At 41.6% G+C, this 13,738-nt stretch overlaps 1 long non-coding RNA gene across 2 annotated transcripts; it reads right to left on the bottom strand.

Annotated features, from left to right (window-relative positions):
• Positions 1–1,166: 1,166 nt before the first annotated feature.
• LOC109774576 (uncharacterized) lies at positions 1,167–5,752 on the bottom strand. Of its 2 annotated transcripts, none has more exons than XR_002235619.4 (5): positions 5,007–5,752; positions 4,765–4,939; positions 3,563–3,834; positions 1,508–2,901; positions 1,167–1,377 (listed from the first exon to the last, which is right to left on the bottom strand). It is a non-coding gene; the product is annotated as an uncharacterized lncRNA (long non-coding RNA). The 2 variants fall into 2 exon arrangements; XR_012181373.1 differs by having other exon boundaries at positions 3,736–3,834; positions 5,007–5,723.
• Between the last annotated feature and the right edge of the window lie 7,986 nt (positions 5,753–13,738).

The following is a 13,738-nucleotide window of genomic DNA, read 5'->3' as shown; positions in this document are numbered from 1 at the left end:
AGGCAGAACCAAGAGCTACCCTAGGCAAGAGCTGCTGGTCATGGTCTCATGGATGCGTTTTATTTTGAAAAGTCGTTTCGACGTGGATAGCTATGTATTCACAGCAATCATAGTATTGCTCTGTTTATTACTCTGTTTCAATGTGTGTACTCTGTTTTCCATTCTTATATGTTCTGTTTCAATGTGTGTGTATACGCTTTCCATTCTGTATATGTGGATGATAACAGCTAGATTCAAATTAGTATACAAAAACAGATAGAAAATGGAATTCATAATATATATATATATATAATATTAATTGTTCATTAGTTCATCACAGAATATATATATATATAATATCATCACATATACGTGATGATACTTAACTACTAGGTACAATGCATAAAATTGAAAACGAACAATACTAAAACTAATAATCCCTCCTGGGGCCAGTATTCCAGCAGCCCCTCGCCAGCAGCTCCCTGGTGCGCGGTCACTACAAGAAATATGTCAACTTGTGACCTTGACTATTGGTCACTGAAAGGTCATTGTTTTTCATTTGCGACCTTTTTGTGACCAAAAACAAAAGGTCAAAAGCTGGCAGTCGTAAACTGAAATTAACGACCTTCTCTGTGAGAAGGTCGTAGACGTTTACGACCAAAACAGAAGGTCGTTGAACCCATGACCTTTTGTTTTGGTCGCTGGTTGTCTGCCCAGGCCACGTCGGATCCGACGTGGCAATCTGACGTGGCAAAATTGCGACCAATTGAATTGGTCGTTGGTAAGATTCAGCCCGGTCCAATTCGGTGTTCTACATGGGCCAAGCCCATTAATTCAGCCTTTTATGATATTTTTTTGCTTGATGTTTTTGGGCCTTTTCTATAATGGGCCTTTACCTTTCCACATAGTTTGTTTCCTTTTTGTTTCTATTTTCTATTTGAGTCAAGGCCTGCTTATAATAATTCTGAATAGCTTTTCAGCCCAGGTTATTTTGGGCCATGGGATCTTAAAAATACAAGTATATTTGGGCCGTGGCCACTATCCTATCAGGTCCAGTAAGAACATTTTTTCTGGAGAATTTAATGTTCAAGTAAAATGTACACAATACATTACAGAAATAGCACATACAACAGTAGATACATTTTCATTTCACTCCTGCTATAGCTCACTACAACATAGACAGTACATGACACTTCATCATTCATTTTTTTGCCAGGCACTAGATGAGTACATCTCACTTCAAATAAACAGTACTATTCTCGAAAGCAAAATACGCCACCAGACGCCATGGTGCGCCATCTTACTTGATCTGGCATCAAGGAACTAGCAGCGCTGCTTGCTCCTTTGGCCCAGAGCTCCTTGCTGTAGAGGATGGCTGAAACTCGGATGCGAAACTCCCTGCACATGACATGTTGTGTCAATGCTTGCGGCAACAGAAAGAACTCACATACCATAGAACTTGCACAGTAATGTATCAACCACCAAACAGTATGAAGCAAAAACAAACAAGAGGGGGAGGAGTTTATACTTGATCTTCTCGAGCCTCTCCTTAAGCAAAAGCATCATCCAAGGTAATCGTATAAACAAGAACACTCCTTACGATTCTGGAAATGGACCAACACAGTAGTAGTGAAGCTATGCGGGGATCTTTGTGAAGCAGTTTATCGCTTCCTGGAGACACCAACAGTCTTTCCTCTCCTGCCCCAGTAGTGACGCAGACCACGATGGTTCCTGGGAAAGAGAGCAGGTTTCAAGCATAAGTGATCGCTCATACATCTATGCACTAAGGAAAAATGCTACTGCAACAGTGAAGTTTTAAGGAATCAGCCATCAGGCATCAGCATACATCTATTGGAAACAGAGCATTGATATACAGATCAGCTGGGTCACATACAAGGTACACTAGAAAGGTATAAATGAATACATTGACAATCATCAATACCAGATTGCAAGACATAACAATTATGTACCTAAGCAAGTCGACAATGGCATAGGGCAGGATATAAAATCTGGATACAAGTAATCGACAAACTAGTTCCAACAGATTGACTGAATTGAACTGCTATATAACCAAGTTAGAGCTGGCAGAAGTTGCAGGTAAATAAACATCCATAGAGCTAGCAGTAGCAAAAGATGACTTCGGTCTCTGCTTGACTAATGAATCAGTACATCTTCAAGCGAAAAATCATGAAGATCACACTACGATGTCCCTAACAACAGTAGAAGCTCAGAGGTGTGACAATATTTCGTAATATATAAGCCTTGGCTACAACTTTCCGCTTAACATGCAAATAAAAATCAGCCACTTATTGCTTATTTCATGCTTCAATTTTTATTTTCAGTTTTGTTAGGACAATCTGTATGCATAGGTACAGTCCTATACTTGTTTGGGAAGTCAAGATATTCATGTCAACAATTATCTAGAGCCAAACAATCATTTAAGCATAGAAGGCACGTCATTTCTATATATAACTAAAGCATATTCAGCAAGCTACCGAAGCCAACAACTATGATTACTTAAGAAGGAAAATAGTCATCATAAGCCTATATTTCTTCAGGTTGGGCTCATGCACCACGAAACAACTTTAAAAATATAGAACCAATCCAGTAGGGGAAATTGATATGTAGTAGAGTTGCCTTAACTAATATATTGTGCTAGCTAGTGTAATGAGATGGATGCAAACTCAGAATCTTTCTTAGCTTAAATAAGAGAAGATGGAAAAAAGAGCACAGCCGAAGCAGGGGTTGATTGGAAGAAGTATCGCTTTGTTGAAGCGATGCGAGGCTTGGCTTGGGTGACTAGCAGGTCCAATGCTGAAATGTTATTGAACATGAGGAGCGACAGCAACAGTCCCACTGAAGAAACCACATATAGTCCTTTGTTGCGGCATCAGAAAACATGTAAGTAGCGAGCGCAGCATCCTGTAAGTATGAGGAAAACGAAATTGTTACAAAATTCAGTACATACGAACGAGATATGCATCCTTGAGAGGTCAGACAGACAGACACAGAAATAGCCTGGCGTATGTATGCATCTATGTAATGTATAACAAGAAAATAGCAGGGGCGGATGCATCTGTACTTGTGCAATGCAGATGCAGATGTGCAGACTGAATTTTTTCCAGAGTAAATGCATACAGACAGATAGACGGTAAATAATGCTAGATGGGATGGGATCGACCATGAGAGTAGTTGATTCATTCCGTTGTAATATATTAGCTAGTGTAATATATGAGATTGTCAACCATCGAATTACAAAAGAAACAACATGAAATTGTTGTTATGGCCAAGCAGAAGAAATCTCCTACTAATAAACAGTGATATATAAGGAGAATTATTAAAGCATAGAATTATCCACAATGGCCATATGAATACAGGCATGTGCAATGGCTAGGAGGATCAGAATACTGGCTTGGTTTCTCTAAAGAGAAATAATAGCGTTCATGTGTGTGTGTGTATTCTGATGAGCCATTACCATCTAGCCAACAACATGGACATAATACACATTCTGGACCTAAATCAACATTTTTTATTTTATTTATGAAAAAATGCTGCTGATAATATATGCCAACGGTATCTTTACCTACAAATTAGGCGGTCAGCTACATGAGGTAAAAACTGAGATGACATTCAATCATCCGGTAGCAAAACAAGTATACTAGCTAGCTAGTACACTAGAATATGACCATCCAACATGCACACACGCATCATGCAGGAACATGTATGAACATTTTTCTGTAAGGGGGACATCAAGACCCTGTTTTGGAAGGACAAAAGAGCTCTTGAACGAGTTCTGGTCATCAGGTGCTTCTTCACCATCAGGCTCATTTGCTGCTGCTCATCCTCCTACTCCATCTACATGAACAAGAGAAAGTTAGTTGTTTGCATGGAATTCACTTAATAGAACAGTGGGTCAAGCTGAAAATATGTAATACAGATAAGAGTCCTAGGTTATGTATGTACAGAGCAGAGCAGCGGCAAGAGTAATGCAAATCACTGACCAAAACAGTGGGTCAAGCTGAAAATCGGTAACAGAAATTGCAGGATTGAGTATATCAAAACATGTCAGCCATTGATAACGCCAGTAAGAAGCCAAAGGCGAAAGATGCTTTGTTTTTGCTTGGAAACAAAGACTGAGTTGCCGGCTAGCTAGTGGAGTGACATGTTTGTAATGGCAGTTTGGTACTATTGGCTGTAGAAATATGGGAAGAACACATTCAGGGTTGGAGGTCAGACACTTGCACGCCCATCTCCAAGGTTGGCTGCTAGTCCTCCATTGATTAATATATGAAATTTGAAAGGGGCTAATCTGACCATCAACCTGATTTTCTGAATACAATTCCAGTCAGTCAGTCTGCAATAAATATGCAATAATAATGTATAGCCCCAAATTTTCTGAACAATAATAATGATGTAGCAAAATCAGGGGTTGTAGTAAATGGTACCAAGTGTTCATTTTTTTACTGCTCAAGCTAGCTCAGTGCTTCCTTAATAAACTGGAAAGATGCAGCAAATACGAGATTTCTGCATCATAGGATAACCTGATATTTCCATAAGTTACATTTGGAAGCTCAACTAGTAGTACGAGATTAATAAATGGCTCCAATGCGAGTCATTAGTCAGGCCATGCAATGAAAAGTATTCATCACTAGCTAGGATGTGTAGAAATACTACTGTAGATTCACTATTAGCAGTACATGCAGTCTAATACAGTCGGACATTATCCTAGATGGAAGCCTTGTACTACTGCAGAATTACAATTGCGGAGGAGGGATCGGAAATTACCCTCAAGGGCCCATGGAGATTGCCCCAGCAGCGACCTCGGAGAGGCCGGTGATGAGGACGAGGGACGAGCAGGCAGGTCACCACCACCACCACCCCTGGGCGGCCGCGCATTCACATCCTCCCATTGTGCCGCCACACCAGGAGACATGGAGCTGGATGAGGAGTGCGACTGGATCTGGAAGGAGTGCTCCAATAAATCAAGGGGATGAAGGATCAAATCAAAGATTGAGGTCGCCGCTTACATCTTACTGACAATCCTGGCGCGGGCGTCGAGATGGAGCCCGGAGCGCCAGTCGCCTCCGGCGGTGGGGCGCCGGTGCGTTCGGGTCAACCCCGCCTCCGGCGGCCGCGGTGGCGGGATCTGAGTCTTGGGTGGGGCGCTAGTTGGCGTCCACGCTCCCCCTCCCCTCGCCCCTCCGGCTCGTCCGCCATAGCCAACGAGTAGATCGGGGAGGCAGGTCGCTTGCTCGGGAGATCGATTGATGGGGACGGCGCCTGCACGGAGAAGTGAGGGGAACTGGGCTCGGCGGTGGGACCAGTGCGGGGGCGAGGGGAGGGCGGAGGTGGCTCGCCTTCCCTTTTCTGGCGTGGGGCGTGCGGCGTGGTGGGAGACAGAGGCGAAGCGGTGAGCGTGCGAGGAACACGGATCGGGGAGGTGCGAGGCCATGAGGAAAAAGAGGTGCGGCGCCGAGGGCGGGACGAGCGCGGCGGCCCTGCGGCGGAGGGCGCTGACCAAGGCCTCCGGGACGGGCGGAGGAAGAGCGGCGGACGTCCTCCAGGAGGCGAGGAGGAGCGGATGGTGGCGCGCGGGCGCGGGCGGCGGGGTCGGATCTGAATCGGGGAGAATGGATCTGATTCGGGAGGGATGGGATCGGCGGGGTGGCGGCGGCGATGGGGGAGAGGGAGCGCGTGAAGTGGGTGGCGGATCTGGAGCGCTAGGGTTCGTGGGGTGAGAGGGTGAGGGAGTTTTCTTTTTTCTTTTTCTTTTTTTTGGGGACAAAGAGGGGGAGGGGGTGAGGGAGAAAGGGCTGCCGTCGGATCCAAGAGCATCCGACGGCGTTTGAGCACGATCCGCGTGACATGTCCATGGACCAATCAGAACGCAGTACACGTTATGACCTTCTAAATTGGTCGTAATCGACTAAAAATAAGGTGTTGAACAATATTTTTCAAAAAAAAGGTGTTGAATCATATAAACAATTTTATGATATGAGAAATTCAAAAAGAAACATTCTCATTGTGTCACCAAATGTGACATAGTTTTTAGGAAAACTAACAAACTTGAAATTGGAATAAGACAAATATCTTTTCAAATTTGTTATGAGAAATGAGTTTTTAGGGGGGGTCATTTTCTACTTTTTCACATGAAAAATTCAAAGAAATGATCTCGTTTTGAGCACAATGGTGCATCTTGGAATGGCAAACAATATTGCCTAAGGAAGTTTTCATTTTCTTTGGACGAAAAAATCATTTTCCATTTTTCGAGTGCCCCAAATGAGGTTTTTTGTTGAAGAACCTACCAAATAATTGTTGTAAAATTGGACCAAATCATTTTTATAAAATAGTAGGCCGTATTTAATGCACAATTGACCAAATGGTTGGGTGTAAAAAGTTTTGATCCACTTCTGGTGAAAAAGACAAATTTCCGCCGTTTTAGCTGGAAGCGGGTCAAATTTGAACTGCAGCTGCCTCATAGTTTGCTATTTATTTTTTCCAAAAATCATTTCTAGGTACAAAAATATCTATTTAATCAAAGAAACACCAAAAAAATCCAATATTCAACCACTAGCTAGGAGCGGTCATTCCCGCTGTTTTGACCGCATTTTGAAACGAGTATGAAAAATTCAAAAAAATCAAAAAATTGGTAAACCTTCGCATTGTGTAATTATATGTGACCAAGTTACCAGGAAAAATAATAAACTTGTAATACGAAAATTCTTTTTAAAAAAGTGTTCTCAAAAACGAGCTATCATGTGTGAAGACTCATGGCTTTCAAGCCAAATGATCAATCTTATGGCCACATTCATGGCATAGTTTGTTCAAATGATCTCATATTGTTCACAAGGGTATATATTGGAATGACAAACTGTAACATCCCAAAATTCTAAATTTTGGAATGTTATAATAAACAGATAGATTGGATTGATTGTTTCATTGATTGAGTGAAATTGAGTGGAATTCAAAACTTTTTGAAAGTTAAATGAGAGGGAATAAAAGGACTTTCCCAAACTTTCATTTTGCTTTTATGATCTCCATGGATTCAAATTCTTTTCATCACAAAACCCTGGAGAGAAGATGACATGACTTCTTCCATTTATTTAAATGACAAGGGGTGTTGAAAACATTTGAATTTCATTTGAAAATATTTCCCATTTCTGAAACTTTATGCAACTCAATGATTTTCACGAGAGAAGATAAAATGACTTCTTCAAAACAAATGAAATATGAGTTGGGAGTTTTAAAGGATTAAAATCAAAGTCCCATTGAAATTATTTTTCAATATTGGAGTTATTTGAGTTTTATTCAAATTATTTTTCTCCAAAAATAAAATATATGGAAATTAGGGTAAAATGATTCCCTACATCATAAAATTGGAGAGAAATAAATTTGAAATCATTTTGGTATTTTTAAAATTATTTTTATTGGATTTTATTAAGGCAGTAGCACTGTTTGATTTATTTGAATTTCTGAGGATTTTATTTGCCTTTAGAAAAATGTTCATGTTGTAGAAAATCTTTTTCTGAAAATTTTGATATATTATATGCCTATATAATATTTTATTTTCATTTTCATTTTCTTTTCTTTTCCCTCTGTTTAAAAAAAAAGACTTCACCGACTGGGCTGGCCCAGCACCCAGCCAGGTCGCGGCCCAGCTCGCCCGTCGTCCCTGTGCGGGACTCCTCCCGAGTCCGTCGCCGCGCCGCCTTGCTCGCCCCGGCCTCCTCTGGCCCCTCCCGCACGCCACCGCGCCGCCCCTCCCCCCTTAAATAGCGCCGCCCCGGGCCCCTCTCTCTTTCCTCTCTTCTCGCCGCCGCCTCGAGCCGCACCGCCGTCGTCGCCGCTGCCGCGCCTCGCCTAGCCCCGCGCCGCCCGCGCTGCTGCCTCCGCCGCCCCGCGTAGCCTCCGCCCGCTGCCGCCGCCGCGCCGGAGCTCGCCGCCCTCGCCGGAGCCCCGCGCCATCTCGCCGGAGAACGCCGCCGCCACCGCCGTTGGTTTTCTCGCCGCCGGTCGAATCCGCGAGAACCGGTACAAAACCGCTCGGTTCCCTACGGTTTTATTGTTTTTTTTAAACCGTAGTTTGTTTTTTTTAAACCGGTTTGGTTAGGTTTATTTATTTAGAGAACGTTCACTGGTTAGGTTTAGAAAACGAACGTTCGTTCTTTAGGTTTTTCTTTTATTTTTATTTTTCTGGCAGGGACCTATCCGTAGTGTTACTTTTATAGATTAGTCCCTGTTTTTCAAACGACCACATCTTTTTACTCGTTTGTCCAAATCCAACGAAACCAACGCCCACGTCTTCGTTATGATTCCCTCTATCCAGTAATACAACTCAAACATGTTTTTGAAATTTTAAAATTTGAACTAGATCAGATTTGAATTCAAACTTCGTTTGATCGTAACTTGAGTTTCGTAACTCCGTTTGAGTTGATTCTTTTTGCAAATCGAAGCTCTTGACCTAAACTTTCTGATAAGGCCAAATTCACATAATTTTGGTACTGATAGAAATTGTTTTATGTTGCAAGAGTTATTTGCTTGGTTTTGAAGTTTTCCGAATTTTTTTCTTCGTTCTTTCTGATCTTTTGAGTGATTGCTTATGTGTGGTTCTCATTGCTTGCTTTCGATAGATCGACCGGAGTGTGACGAGTAGATCTATCCAGAGTATTGAGTGCGAATCATCTTCATCAATATTGCAGGCAAGTTCACACTTTGATCATATCCCTTTCATACCCAGTTTTTATGCATTAGATTCAACCCTCAAACATTGCATGAGTAGGATTGATAACATGTGGGTATTGGGAAGTAGTTGATGAGGTAGGAACCTATTGCCCTGTTTATTATCAAACCTTTGGGAGTTACTTCTACGTTTGCTTATATTGCTATGCTATGCTCGTAGACGTGGATTGGGTTTGAGCGAATTTCCATGACAGATGTGAGGTTGTTAATTAATGGTTCAACTTAAGGTGGCTACTTAAATAAACATCTGGGTGGATTGAGGCACCTGGGGAACCCAGTGCTGCCTGTATTTTTGGATATCCCGGGGTACCCGTGTGATCATCCTATGGACCGCCACCCAGGCTCAAAGGGATCATGAGATTATTCATGCTAGAAAATTCCATGTGCAGCCACAAGCTATTATGGGCTCTAGCATAGTTGAGTATGTTGCATGACCTCTTCCAATGGTAGGCTAGCAGATTTAGGGGGTGTAGGTGGTACTGTCTACCCAGGGTTAGAGTTAATGCTTCTGAAAGACTGTGTCTCGGTCATCCGTTTCTCAAACATGATGTAGTGCGAGAATCAAGCGGAGGCGATTGAGTCTTGTGGGGAAAAGTGCACAAACCTCTGCAAAGTGTACAAACTAATCATGGTTAGCCGTGTCCCCGGTTATGGACATCTTGAGTATCTAGATCTTGGATTATCCCATTGATCTCATCATGTTACTTTAATTAATTTTGTTGGGTTAATGATGATACTTAATTGGGATTGAGTTGGAGGTACCTTCTCAATGTTTAACAACCACCATGATAGTTAAATAAAATTTATTCCTTTGGAGTAGGGAAAAATTGGCTTTTCGCAAAAACATTATAACCATAGAGCTTTTCCACCAGCCATATATGCATGTAGTGATAGCCTTTGTTCATCATTTCTCTATGGTGTGAATTTGCCAGCATATTCCATGTGCTGACCCGTTTTCGGGCTGCAACGTTTCATGTTGCAGGATTTTTACGACGAGTAAGTGATACGTTAGGGTTACGATTTCTACACTCAACTTTGCCGTTGGTGTTGATGGGAATCCACAACCTTGTTACTTCCACTATTTGGATTGAGGTAATAGTATTTACGTTACTTTATACATGTGATTTACCTCTGTTATAAATCCTCGAGTACTGTGTGTGTCAGCATACCGATCCAGGGATGACACTTAAGCACAGAGACTTGATCCATTCGGGTCGGGTCGCTACACAAACAATGTTGCTTAAGGGATTTTTCATTTTCTTTGGACGAAAAATTCATTTTCCATTTTTCGAGTGCCCGAAATGAGGTTTTTTTGTGAAGGACCTCCCAAATAATTGTTGCAAAATTGGACCAAATCAATTTTCTAAAATACTAGGACATATTTAATGCACAATTGACCAAATGGTTGGCTGTAAAAAGTTTTGATCCACCTCTCGTGAAAATGACAAATTTCCGCCGATTCAGTTTGAACTGTAGCTGCCTTGTAGTTTGCTCTTTATTTTTTCCAAAAATCATTTCTAGGTACATAAGTATCTATTTAATCAGAGAAACAACAAAAAAATTCCAAGATTCAACCACTAGCGAGGAACGGTCATTCCCGCCGTTTTGATCGCATTTTGAAATGGGCATAAAAAATTCAAAAAAATCAAAAACTTGGAAAACCTTCGCATTGTGTCATTATATGTGGCCAAGTTTCCAGGAAAAATAATAAACTTGTAATACGGAAATTATTTAAAAAAAGTGTTCTCAGAAACGAGCTATCATGCGTGAAGATTCATGGCTTTCAAGCCAAATGATCAATCTTATGGCCACACTCATGGCATAGTTTGTTCAAATGATCTCATATTGTTCACAAGGGTGCATCTTGGAATGGCAAACAATGTTGCCTAAGGGAGTTTTCATTTTCTTTGGACGAAAGAACCATTTTCCATTTTTCGAGTGCCCAAAAGGAGGCTTTTTTGTGAAGGACCTCCCAAATAATTGTTGCAAAATTGGACCAAATCATTTTTATAAAATACTAGGCCATATTTAATGCACAATTGACCAAATGGTTGGGTGTAAAAAGTTTTGATCCACCTCGTGAAAAAGACAAATTTCCGCCGATTCAGTTGGAAGTGGGTCAAATTTGAACTCTAGCTGCCTTGTAGTTTGGTTTTTATTTGTTACAAAAATCATTTCTAGGTACATAAGTATCTATTTAATCAAAGAAACACCAAAAAAAATCCAAGATTCAACCACTAGCTAGGAACGGTCATTCCCGCCGTTTTGACCGCATTTTGAAACGGGCATAACAAATTAAAAAATCGAAAAATTGGGAAACCTTCGCATTGTGTCATTATATGTGGCCAAGTTCCCAGGAAAAATAACAAACTTGTAATACGGCAATTATTTTAAAAAAGTGTTCTCAGAAACGAGCTATCACGTATGGAGATCAATGGCTTTCAAGCCAAGTGATCAATCTTATGGCCACATTCATGGCATAGTTTGTTAAAATGATATTATATTGTGCACAAGGGTGCATCTTGGAATTCCAAACAATGTTGCCTAAGGGAGTTTTCATTTTCTTTGCACGGAAAATTCATTTTCCATTTTCTGAGTGCCTGAAAGGAGGTTTTTTTTGTGAAGGACCTCCCAAATAATTGTTGCAAAATTGGACCAAATCAATTTTCTAAAATAATAGGACATATTTAATGCACAATTGACAAAATGGTTGGGTGTAAAAAGTTTTGATCCACCTCTGGTGAAAAAGACAAATTCCCGCCGATTCAGCAGGAAGCGGGTCAAATTTGAACTACATCTGCCTCATAGTTTGCTATTTGTTTTTTCCAAAAATCATTTATAGTTACATAAGTACCTATTTAATCAGAAATACATGGTTTGGTGGCGATACGTCGAGGTTTGGGCGGTGGCCGAGGGCCCCAACTATAGAGCGCATAAACTCGCATGCCGGTCGCATGGTCACCGCGTGACCGTGGCGTTGCCATGTGTTCTGGGTGGCCTAGGCATGTCTAGTGGGTTGGGCACTCCCCAGGTAGGTGCTAGGAAGAAAATTACAACATAAGACTCTCATGAGGAGACCGATCGATGCTCAAACATGAATTAGCATCCAAGTGTTTGATTAGCGGTACGGGAAATGTACATGGCTAATGGGCGTGAGTTTTGGATGAGGATGATCGGTTACTAAGAAGTCCGTCTTCACAAATTTTTAGCTCAAAAGGAGGAGCCTAGGTGGTACTTGCTTTGCAAAGTACCACACTGGACATAAATACGAATGTTGAAGCTGGGCTCAAAATAATGAATGGATTGAGCTGCATTTGGTGTAGGGTGGTTATTTGGGCATAGGAAAGCATTGTAGAAAATGGATAATATTTGGACATGCCAAAGTGGTACTTCCTTCACAAAGTGCTGCTTTGAACAGAATAGGAAAATGAATATTGTTGAATTATTTTTGAACTAGGCAAGGAAGGTTTTTAACATATTTGATGAAGATATGATCCAAACAATTTATGAGAATTTTTTGGGAATTTTTGGAATAACAGAAATATAGGTTGCTTCACAACCTAGGGCAAAAATTGACACATGGACATGACACATAGGCAAAACTGATGAGATGGCGCCTAGTCATCGCAACCCACCACAATTTACAAGGGTATGACCATCTATATTGGTCGTTAACAACTAGAAATAAGGCAGCGGACTAGCGCTGTTTGCTTTATGACCATTTCGTGTAAGGAAATTATGACCTTTCTGACCAAAATGGTCGCAATGGTTTAGGGTTTGGAGCCCCCCGAACAGATTTTGACCAATTGGTCTCAAATGGTCATAGATCTATGACCAATTCTTCCAGGGTCACTGACAGAAGGTCACTAGTTGACATATTTCTTGTAGTGGGTGTCTTCCCAGTGCGGAGGCAGTACTCCGACTCCTCCGCCTCGCAGCGCTTGACGTACCGATCTGCCTCTTGCTCGCGGACGCGCGCGGCCGATCTTGCTATTTCGTTGGGCGCCCATCGGAGCTCCTCGTCGGTGGCTCATGTCTACTACGCAACCTTCTTCTTTTAGACGTTGTTGGGCCTCCAAGTGCAGAGGTTTGTAGGACAGTAGCAAATTTCCCTCAAGTGGATGACCTAAGGTTTATCAATCCGTGGGAGGCGTAGGATGAAGATGGTCTCTCTCAAACAACCCTGCAACCAGATAACAAAGAGTCTCTTGTGTCCCCAACACACCCAATACAAAGGTAAAATGTATAGGTGCACTAGTTCGGCAAAGAGATGGTGATACAAGTCCAATATGGATGGTAGATATAGGTTTTTGTAATCTGAAATTATAAAAACAGCATGGTAACTAATGATAAAAGTGAGCGTAAACGGTATTGCAATGCTAGGAAACAAGGCCTAGGGTTCATACTTTCACTAGTGCAAGTTCTCTCAACAATAATAACATAATTGGGTCATATAACTATCCCTCAACATGCAACAAAGAGTCACTCCAAAGTCACTAATAGCGGAGAACAAACGAAGAGATTATGGTAGGGTACGAAACCACCTCAAAGTTTTTCTTTCCGATCAATCCATTGGGCTATTCCTATAAGTGTCACAAACAGCCCTAGAGTTCGTAGTAAAATAACACCTTAAGACACACATCAACCAAAATCCTAATGTCACCTAGATACTCCAATGTCACCTCAAGTATCTGTGGTTATGATTATACGATATGCATCACACAATCTCAGATTCATCTATTCAACTAACACATAGAACTTCAAAGAGTGCCCCAAAGTTTCTACCGGAGAGTCAAGACGAAAACATGTGCCAACCCCTATGCATAGGTTCATGGGCGGAACCCGCAAGTTGATCACCAAAACATACATCAAGTGAATCAATAGAATAACCCATTGTCACCACGGTTATCCCATGCAAGACATACATCAAGTGTTCTCAAATCATTAAAGACTCAATCCGAAAAGATAACTTCACAGGGAAAACTCAACCCATTACAAGAGAGTAGAGGGGGAGAAACAT

Source organism: Aegilops tauschii, chromosome 4 (genome assembly GCF_002575655.3).
Source record: "Aegilops tauschii subsp. strangulata cultivar AL8/78 chromosome 4, Aet v6.0, whole genome shotgun sequence".
In the NCBI taxonomy this organism is placed as follows: Eukaryota; Viridiplantae; Streptophyta; class Magnoliopsida; order Poales; family Poaceae; genus Aegilops; species Aegilops tauschii.
The sequence above is the reverse complement of the archived record's forward strand: the minus strand, read 5'-3'. Positions and strand labels throughout refer to the sequence as shown.